At 45.5% G+C, this 21,892-nt stretch overlaps 1 protein-coding gene across 8 annotated transcripts in view; it reads left to right on the forward strand.

The window, feature by feature from the left end:
* CPSF7 (cleavage and polyadenylation specific factor 7) overlaps nucleotides 1–21,892 on the forward strand; it is a 218,030-nt gene that overhangs the window by 111,911 nt on the left and 84,227 nt on the right. The gene's annotated exons all lie outside the window — the stretch shown is intronic.

Genomic DNA, 21,892 nt, shown 5'->3' on the forward strand with positions numbered 1-21,892 from the left:
GAGAAAAGAGGGGAGGGGGGGGCAGCGTGCAAAGCACATCAGCGTGCATAAATACGAAAATGTTTTTATCACGTACTTGACATTTTAAAGCTTTTCATATTTGCTATTAAAAAACCAATGAAATTCACAGAAAAAACCATAGGTTATAGTGGATATATAGTTAGGAATTTGCATTTACAAAACCTTGAAAATTCAATGAAAAAACCATTGGTTTTAGGCCATATATAGTTAGGGATTTGCATTTACAAAACCTTATTTTACTCGCATAAAACCATTGAAATTCCATATATAGTTATAAGCGCTAACTATATATCGCGCACCCGCAATCCACTGCTGATGATGTCACATATTACATCATTCATGACATGGTTAGTGACATCACTGATGACATCACTGATGACATCTCAAATGACATCACTGAAAACATCTCATTTGACATGACTGATAACATCACTGATGATATCATTCATGTGATAATACGATGAACCTCTTCAGACTCTAATATAACCTTAGATACAATCAGTGTAAACAGACACTCACAGACTGTCACTCATCCATGGAGTTACTCACACACCTAGTCAGTCATGCAAAGAATCAATCACACCTCCATTTCCTCAACTATACAGTTATACAAACTTTACTTATTCAAACATATACTAACACATATTTACTCTATTATACAATCCCTGATACAAGTTCACAATGATCCATACAGCCACTCACACATTCACTGGCTCTTATGCACAGTTATTTATATATGTCAACTCTCACATGTACTGTGTTTTACATATGTACTTACTTTGACATGTAGCACTGAGATATCCATTCACTCACCAATACACTCATGCACACAGTCAACCGCCCATACAGCTGTTTCCACATGCACTTTTGAAACCATACATCTAGTGAATCAACTGCTCACACATCTATGCACAGAGTCATACACCTCCCAGCCACCCACACACACACTCAGTATCCCATACAAATACTTGGGCAACCAATCAATAACCCATATAGTTACTCATATAGCTACTTATCAACACATGCAACAGTTTACAGAACAACAGACATAATGATGCACAAATTAAGACAGTTTAGTCACTAACCCATGCACTCAGTGAGACACATTTAATCACTCACTCATACAGTCAGTCATGCACCTACTAAATCCTTCATCCAGACACTTATACATCCACTCATTCTTCAATATGTAAGACATATTTTAACTTTACAGAAACATACAGTCACTGGATGTTGTCATCAGTGATGTCATCAGTGATGTCATTTGAGATGTCATCAGTGATGTCACTAACCATGTCATGAATGGTGTAATATGTGACATCATCAGCAGTGGATTGCGGGTGCGCGATATATAGTTAGCGCTTATAACTATATATGGAATTTCAATGGTTTTATGCGAGTAAAATAAGGTTTTGTAAATGCAAATCCCTAACTATATATGGCCTAAAACCAATGGTTTTTTCATTGAATATATATATATATACACACACACACCTTGAATTTTCTTCAAAGCAAGATTATTTAATTACGATTTAAACGATCCGGACGCGTTTCGGCGGTATGCACAGCCTTGCTCACTACATTTGGTCTCACTAGTGTCAACTATAAACATTCAAGGTTGACAAGCTGAAACTGGCTGGTTGTCCTGGCAACCGTGTTACAAAAAACAATATATATATATATACTTAAAAAACCATAGGTTTCAGGCCTTATATAGTTAGGAATTAGCATTCAAAAAACCTTGCAAATTAACTTAAAAAAACATAGGTTTTATGCTTTATATAGCTAGGAATTAGCATTTAAAAAACCATTGAAATTGCTCCTATATAGTTAGTTGTACTAACTATATTTCGCGCACCCGCAATCCACTGCTGATGATGTCACATATTACATCATTCATGACCTGGTCAGTAACAGCACTGATGACATCACTGATGACATCACTGATGACATCTCATTTGACATCACTGATGACATCACTGACATCATCCAGTGACTGTGTTTCTGTAAAGTTTAAATTTGTTTTACATATTAAAGAATGAGTGGATGTAGAATTTTCTGGATGAAGGATTTAGTAGGTGCGTGACTGACTGTGTGAGTGATTAAATGTGTCTTACTAAATGCATGGGTTAGTGACTAAACTGTCTGAATTTGTGCATCAGTATGTCTGTTGTTGTGTAAGCTGCTGCATGTGTTGATCAGTAGCTATATGAGTGGCTATATGGGTTATTGATTGGTTGCCCAAGTATTTGAATGGGAGACTGAGTGTGTATGTCGGTGGCTGGGAGGTGTGTGACTCTGTGCATAGATGTGCGAGCAGTTCATTCACTAGGTGTAGGAGTTCAAGAGTGCATGTGGAAACAGCTGTTCGAGGCATGTTGGCTGCTGAATTCATATTTGGCATAGATCTCCGCCTAGTGTTGGGTCCGGATGATAGCACATTGTTGTCCTGGAAGAGTCTTCGAAGTATCACGAGATAGGTGGCTCCTCCCCTGGACTACAGTGCGCATGGGCATCGACTCCATCCTCAGTTTTTTTCCGCCATTGGGTTCGGATGTATATTGGTTCACTCTAGTCGGAATCAATATAAAACTTTCTTAAGGCCAAAAGGCCTTTAGTTTTTCGTCGGTATAGTCTTGCGTTCGGTGCCCGATTCTTCCAGCTCAGTTCCGAGCCGGATTCTAGAGAGCCGCGTGCTTTCGACGCTGAAGGCCCAGTCGACGCCAATGACCTTATCGACGGACTATCATGGACCGGAGTCCGTTCAAGAGATGTCCTGTGTGCAACTCCAAGTATCCCCCACATCGACGTCCACCCGGTGTGCAACAAGTGTCTGTCGCCGGATCATGATGAAGCAAGCTGCATGGCTTGTTCACGATTTCGATCGAAGAAGACTCTTATCCATCGTCGCGCTGCGCGCCAGGAGGCCCAGCAGACTGCACCGGCGCCTGTGAACATATTCGATGCCGGGGATGATGAGGGAGCTGACCGGGAAGTTAGTGAGAACCTGTCGAATCCCGCGTCGGAGGTTGACTACAACTACGACGCGGACGTTGAAATGCTCGAAGCGGAAGAAGTCGTCGACGAGGTAGGAGACGACGATGGGGCCTTAGAGGCCATGGAAGATAGCTCTAGCGAAGAGCTAACTCAAACTGGCATTGGGGCCGAAACCCTTCCAAAGGCTCAGGTCGAGGGATCGCCATAAGGCCTTACCCAAGTTCTTCCAGTGGGTTCTACGGCCCCGCCTTCGGGCTCGGCTACGGACATTGCTATTGAGCCGCACCCTGCGAAATTGAAACCGAAAGTGAAGATACCGGTCTCGATGAAAGTGAAAGCACTAGTGCCTCCCTCGAAACCAAAAGCGCTTATTGCTTTGGTTGGATCAAAGCCCTCCGACCTGTCGGCACCGACGAAGCAAAAGGGCGTTGTTGATCCGAAGAAACGGCTCAAGGGCGTCGAGACTAAGTCTGGCACGCCGAAGGCAAAGGTCAAGGCAGTCGAGCTGAGCAAATCGGCGCCGAAGCCGGTCGACACCGACAAAGGGCTTGGTGATCCGAAGGTTCTCGAGACTCCGGGTCGACAAGACAAGGCCAAGAGCGGCCCGACCCACGAGTCCAGGTCTGGTGGTGCCTCGAAGGATTCCGTCGACTCGACGCAGCCGTCCGCCGCTTTCTCCAAGCAAGTGGCGGTCTCCCTGAAGCGCATCAAGGACAAGGCCTCAAGTGTCGGGCCAAAAGATCCTCCACATTCGAAGCCTGTCGATAAACAGCAGAAAGCGTTGACGCCCATTCACTTCACGTTGCCGCCGAAAGTGGCGCCGAAGGCTTTCGCCCCTAGGATGGTCACCAGCGTGCCCGAGAAGGTGTCCTCGGTGCCGAAGTAGACGACTGTGGTCCCGGCCTTAAAGCATCGACAATCTTCATTGGAAGAACAGCAAGAACATTTTATCGATGCCCAAACCGTCAGACTTTCCCTTCATAAGCGGAAAATTGCCCCGGACCAACCAATGGAGTCCTATAAAATTCCACTGAAGAAAAAGGATTCCACTTAGACTCCTGTTCTTGTGGAACCAATTTCTCCACATGGCCATGATGTCTCACCCACTTATTCAGATGTGGACACTGGTGAAGGTGATGAGTACAGTTATCCTGTCTACACTGAGCCTGATGATACCAATGAACCCTGGGCAGCTGGTGCTGACCCAGGTGATCCTCACTCCACCCCAGACACTCAGATGTATGCGGTAAAAACGTCGCCTACGGAGGATTCAGTTGCGTTTAATGCCCTCATTGAAAGGGCAGCTAAAAATCATGACGTCCAGCTCCATGCTGACCCCATTGAAGTGGACTTTCTTTTTGACACCTTTTCCGTCTCAGAGAGGACTGTCAAGACTCTGCCTATTTTGAAGGGTGTCTTGAAGCATGCTGGGGAGATCTTTAAGGAGCCTACGAGAGCCAGGGTGATAAACCCCAGAATTGAAAAGAAGTATAAACCGGCACCTAGTGACCCTACTTACATCAAGGGACAGTTGCCTTTGGACTCTCTTGTTGTTTCTAATGCCCGGAAGAGGGCTAATTCACAAACAACGGGTGATGCTCCTCCCCCAGATAAGTAATCTAAGGTGTTTAAGGCATCAGGGAAAAGGGTGGCAGCTCAAGCGGCCAATATCTGGCGCATTTCAAATACACAAGCACTTCTAGCAAGGTATGGCAGGGCACACTATGACACACTGGAGACCCTGTTACAGCACCTGCCATACTAATACAAAGAGGCAGCTGAGATGCTCATCCAAGAGGGGAAGCTGGTATCCAATGCTTCTATTAAATGTGCACTGGACGCGGCTGACACCGCGGCCAGAGCTATCAACACTAGTGTCATAATGAGACGACATGCCTGGCTCAGAATCTCAGGATTTAAGCCGGAGATACAGACCACCATTCTTAATCAGACAGTAAACCCTGATCATCTATTTGGCCCAGAGGTGGACACCACCTTGGAAAAAATCAAAAAGGACACAAACTGATAAGTCCATGGGGGCTCAGCAGTCCCAGCAGTTCAGGGGTGGTTCTTTTCGTCGCTCAAGCACTAGAGGTGTTTCCAGAGGCCAGCTCTCCCAAACCCCACAGTATTATAAAGGCAACACGCAGACCACATACACCAAACAAAGTCGAGGTGGATATCGTGGAAACAGCGCCAAAGGCAGAGGTCGTGGAAACAACAACTCCAGATCCTCCGCCACTAACAAACAGTGACGCCTTGTCACTGCCCCCCGACCACGCAACACCTGTCAGGGGAACATCCACTCCAACCAACATACCCCCAAGACACCGTCCTATGCCCGCCGAGCACTTGCACTTATTGCAGCAGGAGGTCCTCGTCATGCTGCAAAAAGGGGCAATCGAGCTTGTGCCTGTGCAAGAAAGAGGCACAGGAGTTTACTCCCTGTACTTCTTAATACCAAAGAAGTACGGGTCCCTCAGACCCATACTGGACCTCAGACCCCTCAATCAGTACATCCTATCAGAGCACTTTCACATGCTGACCCTGCAGCAAGTCCTCCCGTTGCTCAATCAGGGGGATTTTCTCGCAACCTTAGATCTGAAGGATGCGTATTTTCATATTCCGCTACACCCGTCACACAAAAAATACCTACAGTTCACCATCCACAACCAACATTACCAGTTCACGGTTCTGCCTTTTGGGGTCACCACGGCACCCAGTGTGTTTACGAAGTGCCTGGCGACGGTGGCACCACACCTAAGGAGACAAAACATTCACGTCTACCCTTATCTGGACGACTGGCTCATCCAGGCAAAGTCGGCCCAGCAGTGTGCCGCCCACGTCCCACACCATTCACCTTCTTCACGATCTGGGATTCTCACTGAATTACCCGAAGTCCCACCTGCAACCCGCCCAAATACGGCAGTATCTGGGTGCGACAATAAACACTCTGGCAGCAACAGCACAGCCAAATTCAGTGAGGGTCAGCAGCATTCAATCGCTGATACTAAAATTCAGACCTCAACACTCGCTTCCAGCACGAGTGTTCATGCAGTTGATAGGCATGATGGCCTCCTGCATCTCCATAGTCCAGCACGCGAGACTACATATGCGTCCGCTTCAGGAGTGCTTAGCACGTCAGTGGACTCAGGCTCAAGGACAGTTGAAGGACCTAGTGTTGGTGAGCGGTCGGGCATACGACTCTCTGCATTGGTGGAATCCACGAAACCTTTGCAAGGGACGACCGTTCCAAGAGCCTGTGCCACAGATCATCCTGACGACGGGTGCTTCTCTCCAGGGATGGGTAGCTCATGTACTTCACTACACTGTGCAGGGACTATGGACACCGCAGCAAAGGAAGATGCACATCAATGTTCTAGAACTGATGGCGATCTTCATGGCACTAAAAGCCTTCAAAGTACATCTGTGCAACAAGGTCGTGTTGATCCGGACGGACAACATGACGGCCATGTACTACATTCAGAAGCAGGGAGGTACACACTCTCCACAGTTGTCTCATCTGGCTCAGAGCATGTGGAAGTGGGCCATTCAGAGAAACATCTTCCTCATGGCAGAACACCCCCCGGGCAAGGACAATCAGATGGCGGACCTGCTCAGCAGGTACAGCAACCAAATGCACGAGTGGGAGATACATCCATCAGTACTCCACCCGTACTTCCAAAGGTGGGGTCATCCAGAGATAGACCTGTTCGCCACAAAGGAGAACGCAAAATGCTGAAGCTTTGCCGCCAGGTTTCCACAGTCGCAAGGCAATGCGATATGGATGAACTGGTCAGGCAAATTTGCGACCGCTTTTCCCCCAGCACCTCTAATACCGCTGGTGGCACGCAAGCTGAAGCAGCACACGATGACTCTCATCCTGGTTGCTCCGACGTGGGCTCGCCAACCATGGTACACCACGTTTCTGGAACTGTCCGTGGTACCGCATCAAAGGCTGCGCCTCACACCCAGGCTCTTGACGCAGAACCATGGCGACATTCAGCATCCAGATCCGCAACAACTCAACCTGGCGATCTGGCTCCTGAAGTCTTAGTTTGGCTACCTCAACTTACCTCCTGACTGTATGGACATCATCCGGGAGGCAAGGAAGCCCACCACCAGAGCATGCTATGCGGCGAAGTGGAAGAGGTTTGTCATTTATTGTGCAGACCACAACATTAACCCGCTGGATGCATCTATTCAAAACATAATTTATCTCTTACATCTGTACAAATGTAATCAGGCCTATGCTTCCATTCGTATACATTTATCCGCAATGGCTGCTTACCTCCAAAACAGACAGCACCTCTCACTTTTCAGGGTGCCTGCCATTAAGGCCTTTCTGGAAGGACTTAAACGTGTCATTCCTCCACGGACGCCACCAGCTCCAGAGTGGAACCTCAATGTGGTCCTCACCAGGCTGATGGGTCCCCCTTTTGAACCACTGCCTTCCTGCGAGATTCAATTCTTGACATGGAAAGTGGCTTTCCTTATAGCGATTACATCGCTACGACGAGTTAGTGAACTCCAGGCACTAACTATCCAAGAGCCATTTATTCAAATTAATTCCAACAGGGTGGTGCTTCGCACTAACCCTAAATTCCTTCCTAAGGTAGTGTCTCAGTTCCATATCAACCAGACTATAGAACTACCTGTGTTCTTCCAAAATCCGGAGTCACTTGCCCTACATGCCACGAACAGATGCATACTGGTAAGTAGCATATTCGATATGGGCGGTTGACTGTGTGCTTGGGTGTGTTGGTGAGTGAATGGATATCTGTGCTACATGTCCAAGTAAGCACATATGTAAAACACAGTGCATGTGAGAGTTGGCATATATAAATGACTATACATGAGAGCCAGTGAATGTGTGAGTGGCTGTATGGATCATTGTGTACTTGTATCAGTGATTGTATAAGAGTAATTATGTGTTAGTATATGTTTGAATAAGTAAGGGGTTGTGTGTATAACTGTATAGTTGAGGAAATGGGAGTGTGATTGATTCTTTTCATGACTGACTAGGTGTGTGAGTAACTCCATGGATGAGTGGCAGTGTGTGAGTGTCTGTATAGGTGTATGAGTGCATATTTGATCGTGTTGTATTGATGAGTGACTGTATGTATGAGTGATTCTATGGGTGAATGAGTGAATGTGTGTGTAGACCTAGGAATCAGTGAGTGCGTAAGTAGTAACTGGTATAGGTGTGTCAATGGTTTCAAGAATGGTAGTCTGTATTTAACACTGGGTGATCAAAGGTTATATTAGAGTGTGAGGAGGTGCATCGTATTATCACATAATGATCTGATCAGTCAAATGAGATGTCATCAGTGATGTCATCCGTGATGTCACTGACCATGTCATGAATGATGTAATATGTGACATCATCAGCAGTGGATTGCGGGTGCGCGAAATATAGTTAGTACAACTAACTATATAGGAGCAATTTCAATGTTTTTTTTAAATGCTAATTCCTAACTATATAAGGCCTGAAACCTATGGTTTTTTCAGTGAATTTGCAAGGTTTTTTAAATGCTAATTCCTAACTATATCAGGCGTGAAACCTATATTTTTTTCAATAAATTTCAAAGGTTTTGTAAATGCTAATTCTATTAGCGGATAACGTTTATATATGTTATTATCCTTCTGAGCAGCCATCTTGTTTCTCAGGAGAAGTGAGGCACAAGAGAGCACAAAACAAGAGTGGAAAACGCGGGGTACGCGCACGGTACGCACACGGTACGTGTACCGTACGGTGCGCGTACCCGCAACTTTTTAATTTTTATATTTTTTTTCCCCTTGAGGGTCCTTTTGGGACCCCCTGAGAAGGGCTAGAGGGTTGGGGGGTCTCTACCCTGCCCCCTTTGGACAGTTTGGAATGTTGACAGTCGACTGCCAGCCAATCAGAAACTCGCTCGCGCACGTAAGTGTACGCGTAAGGTACGCGTAAGGTACGCGTAAGGTACGCGTAAGGTACGCGTAAGGTACGCGTAAGGTACGCGTACGGTGAACGCATATAGATATATAATTTGCTCAAATTCAATTTTCTCAACAACTACTGGAGGGTTTTTCACCAAATTTAGTAAAGGCACTACTGCATACCTGTCCCTACCATTTTGCCAAGTTTGGTGTAATTCCGTTCAGCCATTCGGGCTGTAGCCGTGTCTAAAGGTCCCATAGAAAATGCCATTTGAAAAATTTCAAATTCAATTTTCTCAAGAACTACTGGAAGGATTTTCACCAAACATAGCAAAGGCCCATCTGCATACCAGGCCCTACCATTTTGCAAAGTTTGGTGTAATTCCATTCAGCCGTTCGGGCTGTAGCCGTGTCTAAAGGTCCCTATGGAAATTAACATGGGGAAAACACGTTTTGGGACCCCCCTTTCGGCCCCCGCTTGACGAATCCCCCCGATACTTTCAGGGAAGGAGCGGAGCTGGCCAAAATTCTTGAAAATTACACACAGATTCCTCAATCCGCGCCAAAGTTATTCCCAATAGAATGTTGAGCGCATATAGATATATAATTTGCTCAAATCAATTTTCTCAACAACTACTGGAGGGATTTTCACCAAATATAGAAAAGGCACTACTGCATACCTGTCTCTACCATTTTGCCAAGTTTGGTGTAATTCCGTTCAGCCATTCGGGCTGTAGCCGTGTCTAAAGGTCCCATAGAAAATGCCATTTGAAAAATTTCAAATTCCATTTTCTCAAGAGCTACTGGAGGATTTACAACAAACATACAAAAGGCACTGCTGCATACCAGTCCCTACCATTTTGCCAATTCTGGTGTAATTCCGTTCAGCCGTTCGAGCTGTAGCCTTGTCAGAATGTCCCTATGGAAATTAACATGGGGAAAACACGTTTTGGGACCCCCCTTTTTTCTTGGCCCCCGCTTGACGAATCCCCCCGAAACTTTCATGGAAGGAGCGGAGCGCAGCGAGGCAAATTTAAGGAAAATTACAGGCAGATCCCTCAATCGGCGCCAGTTATTCCCTATAGAATGTTCGGAATTTCCTATGGTAACTAGGTCCTAACTATATATACCTACTGGCAACTGCCAGTAGGTTTTATGTATATGTATATGTATGTATATGTATGTATATGTATATATACACACACACACACACACACACCCACCCACGGCCCCCCCCCCCACCCCCAAACCCCTTTTCCCCAAGAGAAAGCGGGCCCGACACATGCTCAGACTTTGTCAGCAGCTTTTATTCCAAAATTAAGGCGCTCTAGTTGAAATTGGTGGAAACGCTTGGCAGACGCGTTTCAGCCTGTCGACTTTCATCAGTGCCCTGTTCCAACTGGGGGCTGGTTTGAAAGAGTCATGTTCCACTTTGATGTTTTCCCAGCCTCCTCAGTCACTATGGCGCTACTCCATGCCGGGGTTTCATGTATACCATCCTGAGTGAAAACATACAGTGAAGCTTCTACTTTAACAGCCCAGTGGCTTCCCAGTCGTGCTGGCAACAATATACACTTGGCCCCCGCATTAACATAGCGAGTTCAATTCAGAAGGAAAGTCTTGTCTGGCAATCTCCTTACGCAGCACTCAACTGCATCCTCTCTCCCCTGCTGGCGTAGCAACTCAGGTGAGTGTCCATTCCATGTGGGGGGGCGCCGCGCTGTACTTTCATACACTACCAAAGCTCCAGACCGAGAGGGCGTGCCAGAAAGCGTGCATATATATGTGTGTATGTATGTGTGTGTATATATATATATATATATATATATATATATATATATATATATATATATATATATATATATATATATATATATATATATATTACCTACTGGCGGTCGCCAGTAGGTAGTTATAGTTAGGATTTTTTTCAATGTTAAATCTCAAAATTCTATTTGGAATAACTTTGGAGCCGGTTGACGAATCTGCCTGAAAATTTCCACAAAATGGCCTCGTCGAGCTCCGGTCCTTCCCAGAAAGTTTGGGGGGGGATTCGTCAAGCGGGGGCCGAGATAAAAGGGGGGTCCCAAAACGCGTTTTCTCCATGTTAATTTCCATAGGGCGGTCGATTTCACTTTTAGCCCGAACGGATGAATGGATTTCCACCAAACTTGGCAAAATTGTAGGGACTGGTAGCCCGATGTGCCTTTGCTATGCCTCAAGATATGTGCTCCAGTAGAATTTGAGTAATTTAAGTTTAAAAAAATATATATATCTGTAAGCGCGCACCGGTGCGCGCACCGGCGAGCGCTCCGGTCGCGCCACGTGAGGTGCGCACTGAAAGCTGATTGGCTGTCGGGTGTCTGAAAACATTCGAAACAGACCGGAGCGGCCGCCATCTTGTGTCTCGGTAAAATCGAGACACAAGAGGTGTCAAAAACAAAGGGGGGAATTGACCATAAGGGGGCAGGGTAGACCCCCCCTGACCCCCTAGGTTTAATGTGGGGGCCATAAAAGGGCCCGCGGGGTCAAAAAAAAAATATATTTTTTTGATTATCGCGGGGGGCGCGCATGGTACGCGCACCGGGAAGCGCACCGGGGAGCGCACCAGGGAGAAAAGAGAATGGTAGAGTTTTAAAATTTAAGTCATTTTATATAAATGGGAGGTAGTTCTGAAAAGAACTGTTTTTTTATTCTTTTTGTTGTTTTATATTTTTTTTGGGAGTTTTTAAACTTTTTTTGCTTTTTTTGGTTTTTCTGAACATTTTTTGTCTTTTTTTTGTATTTTTTAAGGAGAGAAACAAAAACCAAGCATTTCAAACGGGCTCAACAGGAGAAAAAAAAAGGGCAACAAATTAATATTTCCTTTGGCACTTGTGGTTTTCCCAAGCACGATTAATAAGAGTGATGCATTGCTCACCATAGCAAATCGTTTGACCACAAAATTTACAAACCATTTTAAAATTTGAAAAGAAGGTTTGTATGATGGAGCATGTCTCCCTAACTTCCGGTCCTGATGGGGTGGGAACAGTAGTTTTGGAGGTGCTGGCAGAAGATTGTACAGGGTTTTTGGCCAGTTCCCTGACCTCTGCCCTAGAATAGTTGTTGGGATGTTTTCTAACCATATGCCGAATCATTGTGTGGTTGCCGAAGGAGTACTTCTTGTTGGGATTCCCCCTTGACATCTCCTGATGACAGATAAGGCAGGTTGCTTTAGGTGCATTCACTTTTTTTTTGTCACTCGGGATAGAAAAAAATTGCCAAATGATGTGCTCTTTTGGTTTGTATGTTATGTTGTCCTCTGGGACGAATCTACTGTCCTCTTCGTCCTCATCCTCCTCCTGTTCTGGATCTGCACCACTGTGAAGTTGAGGAGGTCCTTGTGGTGGTGGTGGTGGTCCAGAAGATCCAGCAGCTGCAGCTAATGTAGCCATTTTCTATAGATAAAAGTAAAGGTCTTCCTCTCTCAAAGCAAAAAGGTAGAATAAAGAAAAAAGGTGGGGGCTTTCCTCATTTTGAAAAAAAAATATCCTGAACCAATGAGAAGTGTTAATTTTAGGTCACATGACTAGGGGTTTTATCATTATGAAACCAAAACTGTTATGAACCAATCAAAAGTGTTATTTTTAGGGGCACATGACCCGACGCGCTTACGCTACGCGCCATGTGGCGTGCCCGGGGGCGTGCCCCGGGTCACGTAGCGTAAGCGCGTCGGTGCGCTTACGTCGTGCGTTTCACGCATACGCGGCTACGCGATACGTCACGATCATGTTTTCGTTCGCGATATTGGCGCTTACGGGACGCTCCCCGGTGCACGCCCCGGGGCGCTTCATATAATTGCGCTGGGGAAAATTGTATGGACTGGAAGCCCTATTTTTAAGTTGTTTTTACGAAAATTAACTTTGAAAAAATATATATTGGGATACATTGGGCTATATATATGTTAGTGCCCAAACGTAGCCCAATGTAGCCAAATATAGCCCAATGTAGCCAAAAGATGTCCACCAGAGACAAAAAAAAAATTGCCCAAATATCAGCCAGATGTAGCAGAACTGTAGCCCAATGACAGAATGTACCAGCATTAAAAAAAACCTATGAAATTCACTGAAAAAACCATAGGTTTCACACCAGTTATAGTTAGGAATTAGCATTTAAAAAACCTATTAAATTCACTGAAAAAACCAGAGGTTTCACACCAGTTATAGTTAGCTGGAAATTTTACTGACATAAAACCAATGAAATTCCCACGTTATAGTTATTCGGACTCACTATAACTTGCGCGTGCAATTCACTGCTGATGACAACATCCTTGTGACACAGTGACAGACCTCCTCTCACTGTAAAGTAACCTTTGAAACACATATTCAAAAATAGAAACTAACATTTTCAAAAAAGTGCTTATACCCATACCAGTTACAACAACCAATTCAGTAATGCCATGTCATGAGTGATGTAATATGTGATGTCATCAGCAGTGCATTGCACGCGCAAGTTATAGTGAGTCCGAATAACTATAACGTGGGAATTTCATTGGTTTTATGTCAGTAAAATTTCCAGCTAACTATAACTGGTGTGAAACCTCTGGTTTTTTCAGTGAATATATATATATATATATATATGTGTGTATATATGTTTTTCATGTGTATATTTTTTATTTCCCGGATCCCCGCACATGGGCAGGAATATTGCTTATGACTTTGATGAGGATACCCCTGGAAGAGAACCTGGATTACAGGTAAGTAACTTATCCTTTTTGTTGAATTTGAACTTTTTTCTAAATTGTTCAAAATAACTGTTAGGGCCTTGTGTTAAGTCACCCGGTCCTATTTTTTAGAGTTTAAGAAGTATACTATTAGCTAGGTCAAAAAGTCTATTTTAGAATTTCTTTTTTTTCTAAAAAGGTCCCAACTGATTTGAAACCATGTCTGAGACAGAGGGTACTAACCACAAGCCCACCTGGGTCCCTACTCCCTACAACAAACTTTTGTTGACCCAACTTCAGGTTCTCTGTAAAGCATTGCACCTTGCAATAGCAGTGGAAGAAAGCCATTCCTAGACAGGGGATGGAGAAGTCGTTGAGGAAAATTCCTCAGATATACCTTCGAACAGCCCCCCGACTAAGAGTACCTCTAACAGTATCCCAGATACTTTAAATAATGAAGATGCTGATGTTCAAAACTAGCTAGAAGACTAGAACAGTCCTGTAAGTCCCTGCTAAGTTCCCGTATGCAGTATATGTTTCTTTCCCATAGGATAACATTAGTTCGCAAGTGTATTTCTAGGCATTTCCAAAACAGTGATGCCTCAAAACAAAGTACTTACCTAATAGCAAAGTTCTTGGTGTTAAAAAATATATATAAAATAAGTATTTTTTTTCTAACTAGGTGTGGCTCTCCTTTTTGAATTTGTGCATCATTTATTGTGTGTGTAACAATTGTCTAACACTCCTCCTGGATAAGCCACAGGCTGCGTAAATCACACTATCCCCTCAAAAATTAGCACTGTGGGATTGTTGAAGCAAGCCCTGCCAACTAATAAGAAAGGCCAAGACGCTCTGCACAAATTTACCTCTTTTTGAAATATTATATAAAGAGCCCGCTTCCTACAAAGGCCCTAACAGATTTCATTACAAAATTGTGGAAAAATTACAATTTTGAAGATTCCTCTGTGGCATCACCTATTGACAGTGGTTCCAGCAAATAACAAGCATTTACAATGCAACGGTTTCGCCTTTGCAAAAGTTAGAGCTATTGGCATTGTAAATACTGAGTTACCTGTATGTCAGCTAATCTGTTAACTGTGAAATTAGATGAATTAATCGGGGGAATGCTCTGTGGTATCACGTGAATTGAGAAACTGTATGAATACCTTGTGCTGCTAACCTGCAGTTCTCTTGCAAGTAAGTGGAAACGCGAAATTCGCACAAGAAGATAGCATGTCATACGCTTCCTAACATCTGCAGCACAGAAAAGGTATGGTTTATATCATGCAGATACAGCTCAAGGAAATTTGTGCGATTTAGGCCAACAGGCGCAGCAAAGGTCAGACAGGGCAAGCTTCCAACAGAAACAGATGATGCTAGCTGGGCTGCTTGTCACGACAAACAACAAGTACAGCTGTCAGTAGACAAACCTGGATACAAAAGATGTCAAAGAAATGATGGGGGTGGCTCAGGCTGTGATTAATGGTGAGGGACATCAGAGCATCGTGAAAGACACATGCAGGTTGACAACATCTGAAAACACGAGAGAGAGAGAGAGAGAGGAGAGAGTGCGTGAGACAGAGTAGTGAGTGCGTGAGAGAGAGAAGAGAGCGTGCGTGAGAGAGAGAGATTTTGTTGCAGGAAGAGTATATGTTATTTGCCACATATTTATATAGCCGTAGGCGATCCTAAGAGGTGCAACAAAATGAACACTTACAATGGAGCTTGGTGGGGAGACAGCCAATGCAGCATATGGATGGGGAGCGGCGATGCACTGACTACCCCCTCCCCCACGCCACCCCTCACCAACCACACCCATACCGAATCTGCAGACAGCACCTGCTGCTGCGCCCTCTGTCTCGCTCCAAAAATATCCTCAGGGCACTGACATCAGAGTAGGCCACTTCCTGCGTGCAAAAAGAAGTTCAGCATCCGCACAGGCAGTCTGAGGCAGCGCAAGCCTCGCTCACGTGTACATCATTATGGCGCGGCGCCTGAGCGGACTCCAGTGGGCGCGCGACACTCAATCAATGCGCACTGTGCAACAGTGCGAGCTTCTATTACACAGCGGAGACACCTATTGCAAGCTTCCGCACATCGCAGATGATGGAAAGTGCACAAAATGCCAGGCAAGAGGTCACAGGTACTACTCTGAAGAACAGCAGTGCAAGCTTCTTTCTTTCACTCCCACACACACACTCAAAGGGCACCGGCAATGCAGGTAGAATAGACACGTCCATTCAAACCAGGACCGGCTAGGCAAAGGCTGCAATGATGTAAGCATCCGCCGTGCACAGGTACCACCCAAAGCAAACTTCACTTCTCATAAGCACAGAAGTGCACCCAATGCCACGCGCAAATACACACTGCACAAGCACCCTACTGTGTACTGGGGCACCAACCAGTGCAAGCTCCCATTCCTCGTAGACAGCAGCGGTGCAAGACCCACTTGAGCACACCAACCAACAGCGACAGCATGTCTGTCAAACTCTATGGGATATTTGTTCAATACGCATTATGTTCCACTGTGTAAAGCATCATGATCATAACACCCACAGGAAGTCACCTTGGCTCGGAGCAGGCCCCGCCCCCTGGTATATCTTGCTGGAATTGATAACTCTGCCCCAGAACCCAGCAACTAAGGGGTTAACCATTTGTGATCTTCTCTGGTTTAACCCTGAGGGACCTGTTCAGCCCTTTACTGCTGGTTGCACGTGCCAGCTCTGTGCTTGAGTACTGAGCAGAGTGGGTCTAATCATCACACACACAGGGGTGAGCGCTACACTCACTGCCGGAGCGTGGCAGACACAGGCCACGGTCACTCACCGTCACAAGTCACACACTCGCATCTGGACCCCAGTAGCAACGCATTTTCCCTACTGAACTCTAAGCAAAGCAGACATCATAGCAGCCTCCACCACGCGCCCCCCTCTTTAGTCATCTTCCAAACACGAGATAAGGAATGCAGGGTTCAGAGGAGGAGGAGGCAGGGTGCAGCAGGAGGGGTAAAGGAAGGAGGAGGAAGTACAGCTGAGCAAAGAGGCGGACAAGGATTAAGTAAGGGGGGGTCGGAGAATGACGTGGTGCAAGGCGAGGGGGCATGCCGCACATGGATCAGACTGTTCTCCTCTGCCAACAGGTAATCCCCGGTGTCACCTGATGGTTTCTCCTTAGAGGGAGGTAGCCGGCACGAGCGTCAGCGAGGACCCCTGCTGGGGGGTCTAAGCCTCTCTCTGCAACCTCAATACCCACTTGTGAGCCGGGTCGGCGAGCCAGGGGGCCCCAGGCTGTGCCAACCCACAGCCCGGGCATCACTTCCACCCTCCCCGGTCAGGACACATGGAGGAGTCCGGTCCACAGTCCCCAGGGGAAGAGACTCCCGGGGAAGAGTCCAGTCATTTCTCGGGGCTCTGGAGCCTAGCGGCCAGCGTCAGGCATTCCTCCAGCCCGGGTGTCAGTCAGTCTACGCTCAGCACAGCTCCCAGAGTCCGTACTTCAGTGAGCTCGTTGTTGGGTGCAGTTATCTCTTCATCCCTGCCCGGAGCCGGCTATGCTCACCCGGGTCGGCTCTCGCCGTCTCCCAGTCCTGGACGAGGCTCCCGAGCTGCTGGGCCCTTCCCAGGCCAGCCCTTCCCGTCAGATCCGCTTCCAGCGGCTCTGGACTCTGCTGTCTTGTAAGTCTTGAGCTGTGCGGGAGGGGGAGGGGCGGGGGGCATGGAGCAGGCATGCCTTCCATTCAGCGCAAGGTTAATCAGGCGGGCGGGCCCATCCTTGCACAGCTAAACTCCCGAACAGGCGATGAATGTGGATGTCTGTCTCCCCCTCCTCCCGCTGCCCCCGAGTGACACCTACTACACACAGCAGTGCAAGCTCTGCCGGGGATAGTGATAGCCCACTGCACACAGATTCCGAGTGTCACCAGGGTGGGTTGGGACAGAAAACAAGCGCGTCCCGAAAACAAACAAAACAAGCTCAGTGAATTTCAACAAAAACTTAAACAAGATGGCACTGCGGAGCTTCTCAAGTAAGCTACTGTCCGGGCGCCATCTTCAAAGAAATGACCAAAACAAACCTTTTAAAAAATTTTTTTTTAAAACATCCGCCCACCGCCGCAATGACGTTCACAAATGGGCGGAGAGCGAAAAAAACGCCAGAACGCCCACGAATCTGCTCCGACAATTACTGACAGATCTCTCTTCTAATGGCTAGCCTCCATTTATGGAGCTAGCCAATGGAAGAGAGAGGCGGGACAAAGCCCCGTACCGCAAAACATAAGATTTCGCCTGCGCGAACACTGCTGCGCAGTGGACGCCAGGCAAAACCTAAAAAGTCTTGTAGCCCACCACTAAACCAACAATGTAGGAATTTGGCTCTCAGTATAGTGCACTAAAACGAAGTACACTGTGTCTAGGCTGCCCCTATTGGTTTACAGGGTTTTCTTCAAAAATCCAAAGTGCTCTATTTTGTGGTAGTGTGGTCAAGCAGCATAGGCTAATCAGAGTTGCAACAAGATACCCATGCACACAACAATCAAGTATTACACAGTGTGTCAATGTGGACACATGTACATTTTAAACAAAGCCTGAGGGAAAAAAACAAGAAGTTTTTTTGTATAAGTCGTGAGTGATACGGTGTTTTAATGTTTTTTTAAGTAAGCCAGCCGACACGTGTTTCGTCGCATGTGGGATTGTTTTCCCGCGACTCCTCAGGGCTGGGAAAGATACAAGGGACAATGGTGGAACAAATGACAGTAAAAACAAGTTAATTTGCTCCTTGTAACAAGTGTCCTGTAGAGACTGTAAAAAGTTGAGAACCCAAACTGAAGGAACAAATCATAGTCCATGAGACACTCGCTGTGCAGGAGGGACCTATAATGTGAAAGTAGTGTAACAGAAGAGTATGTGTAAGAGGGAAGGGGATATGGTGTTATGGGGTGGAAAAGTCCACTAGATACGACATATGATGAGGCAAGAAAGGAAAAAGTGACACTGCAACGCAAGTCATATACACGGGTGGAGGAGGTGTAAGAATGTCAAAACATGCAAGTGCTCTGTTTGGAATGCAAAAGGGTAGAGTTTCATGTCGGTCATACCTAAATGCAAATAACTGTATCTTGAAAAGTCTGTATTGGAAAGGGAGAGGAAAATGAAAACGAGTGCGAAGGAGAAACTAAAGAATAGCAAGGATGAGGGAAGAATGAAGAAGGAATGAAACTCACCGCTCCGCCGGTGATAATTCCGACCCGGCAGGGCCCAAGACTCAAGTAATGTTGTACCCGTAGGGTAAGAGGAATATCTAAAGAAGGGATACAGAAACAAGGAGGAGAAATAAGTCCTGGTTTAAGATTGGGTATGGGGATATTCTACAGAGGGTACCAGCCATATTGATGGTGGAAATGAGACAAAGTTTTAAAGGGTACAAATCTCACAAGATGAAGTGCTTCACAAGTATGAGTCCCCGGGTCCCAGAGGGCTCGTATGGCTCGTAAAAGTATTGTGGCCAGTGATCCAGTAGTGGGTCAACAGCAGAATGACGCCGCTATGCAGAAATTAAACATAAGGGGGATTTATAAGGGATGAAGTGCTAAAGGGTATGAAGGTGAATGTATGATAGTTCAGTAAATACTGGTATCTTCCTTTACTATGAAAAACTTTTTGCGCTAGTGGTTCCACAGGACAGGTCAAAGTTGCGACAAGGGAGCGGATCACTCCTCGTGTTACTGCAATCTGAAAATACAAAAATGGGGGCTGGTGTGACCTCCATAGTGCTCCAGGTTCATAAGGTCATGGAAATGGAAACGCTGTGTTGGCAAATAAACGTACTTTCTAGTGGTAACATTTATGCGTTCAATCTGGATGGTTCCATGTTCCGGATGTGGACACGTGAACCCGGAAGCGGTTATATAACCACTGCCTTCCACGGTTACTTTGCCTGGATTCAAAAGGCTAGAACGCCAACCTTTTCTACATTGCTGGTCACGTGAGTGCATCGGCTTGAAGGTTTATACCAAAAAAGGTGAGGGCATAAGTCCAATACCGGCGCCCGGTAAATAAAAGAAGCGCCTTGTGGAAGTATTGGAAATCGCAAGGACATTGATTGTGAGAATAGAATACAGGAGCAAAGTATCAAGAATTATCATGTCGTGCTGATCAAGATTCACAAAAGCCATGAAGTAATTGTCACACTACGATAAAAACGTAACGTAGTCATGGATCCTGAAGTCAAGTGAACATGTGGTGGGAAGGTGTTTGTTTGGTAATCACACAGCGTGACACCATGCATGATATAATCAGTCATGCAAAATTGGTGGAAGGTGGAAGATAAGAATCAATATACATTGTAAAGGAAAGGTTGCAGACGAAAAGTAATCATTTTGCCATACAATGCCTTATAGACCATGCAAAGGGCCTTGAATTTAACTGATTGGCAGCCAATATAAGTCCTGAATACCTTTGGATATTGAACTATATTTTGGTATTTTAAGCAGCAGATGAGCAGCTGCATTTTGAACTGATTTCTACTTGTAGTTGTTTCTGAATCCCCAAATACAGTGCGTTGCAATAGTCTATCCTAGATAGTTTCTAATGCTACGATGGCCATCATTTGCATTTCCAGAGGGATGTATGGAAGCACTTTCCTTAGCACTCTAAGAAGATGGAAGCAGGAATATGTGCCCTGGTTTATTTGATCGGAGAAGCCAAGCTGTCCGTCAACCCAATCCCCCTCTCCCTCCCCCCCTCGTGTTCCAGAACGAAGTATCACTGCAGAATAGGATGACCTCTGTCTTTGAGTTTAATTTTAGGCATTTCTCTTACATCCATTAAACAATGTTAGCCAGGCAGTTTCTAAATTTACTGGCTACTTCATGAATATCGATGAAATAGATACCACTATTTGGGTGTTGTCTGCATAGGCCACAGCAACAAAGCTGTGAGACCTAATATATTCACCAGAGGAATGACGTCAATGTTGAAGAGCGTGGGGTACAATGTCAAACCCTGTAAAAAGAAGCTGCACGCAGAGACTGGGGGAAGGGAGGGAGACAGTCCGTTTGAGTCCAAATGGGGGTTCAAGTCTTGGTCTCTGGAGCTGGGATGCACCGTCAGTTGATCTAGATAGCAGGGGACCTGGATAACAGTAACCCAGTGCACTTCAGTCAAAATTGCATCAAATACCAGGCAAAAACTAGGGGTAACCGTGTCATAAAGTAGCGCTTTTCTACATTCGCAAATGCTATACTGTTTTTAATTCCACTTTATGCTTATTTCTACAACCACCAGACACTCCTTTCCCCGTTAGCTCATTCTTTCAGATTTTCTTTCTTTTCACACCTGCATGCTTTCTTTTCTTTGGTTTTTCATCTTTCCCATATTTTTTGTTTTTCTCTCTTACTGTTGGGTCAAAGTATCGTGAGAAAAAATAAGTGTATGTCAACATAAATGACTGTGTGTGAGCCCCACGGGTAACCACAGGCTCAAATTAATCATTGCTGCAACTAGTTGTGCTATTGCAGAATCCATTCCTTTCTCTAGTGGGTGACCCATTGCTGCTTTCACCTTACCTTAGTGTGACATTGCTTTTTGTTGGGATTTACATAACTTGGGACCATCTTGTGCAACACTACTAACAACTTTCACTGGCCGGGAAATTTGTCCAGGCCATCCTCACCTGGTCACAACTATTGTCACCAAATTCATTTTTGCAAATACCTCTTCCATTAACCAGCTTCCCAGTGATCTGTTGAAGTCCAGTATGTTTGGGCATTTATAAGGGGAATCTGTGAACAGAATGCAAACTTCATTGTGACTTTAGCCAGCCTTAATGGCAAGGGTAGGAGGCTTGAGAGAATACAAGCATAGCCTGAATTCTGGCAGGCATATGGACTTTTAGCATGCAAGCTGTTGAAGTGCAGCTTTGTTTTATTTTAATAACCTGTCCTTGAAGATTCACAGCTTTGCTAAGTGAATGAGCGCTTGTCTTCCTTTCCTCCATACCCCCATCCTTCAGTGTCAGTCACAAGAGAGCTGTGTAGTGGGTTTTAGAGAGCTGGTCCCTTTATTGGGGATTTCTTTACACTGGGCTTACCTATGCCTGTTCAGAGGTCCCAAGCTGCTTATACACGATCACTTAAGAAGAGGCCTTTGAGTACATGAGGACCCCTAACTATTTAGAGATTTTATGCACCTTTTAGAATATTTTTTCTTATCACAACTGCCTGATTTGTCATGTCTTGTCTTTTTTTGATTGACTAAG

Source organism: Lissotriton vulgaris, chromosome 2_1 (genome assembly GCF_964263255.1).
Source record: "Lissotriton vulgaris chromosome 2_1, aLisVul1.2, whole genome shotgun sequence".
In the NCBI taxonomy this organism is placed as follows: domain Eukaryota; kingdom Metazoa; phylum Chordata; class Amphibia; order Caudata; family Salamandridae; genus Lissotriton; species Lissotriton vulgaris.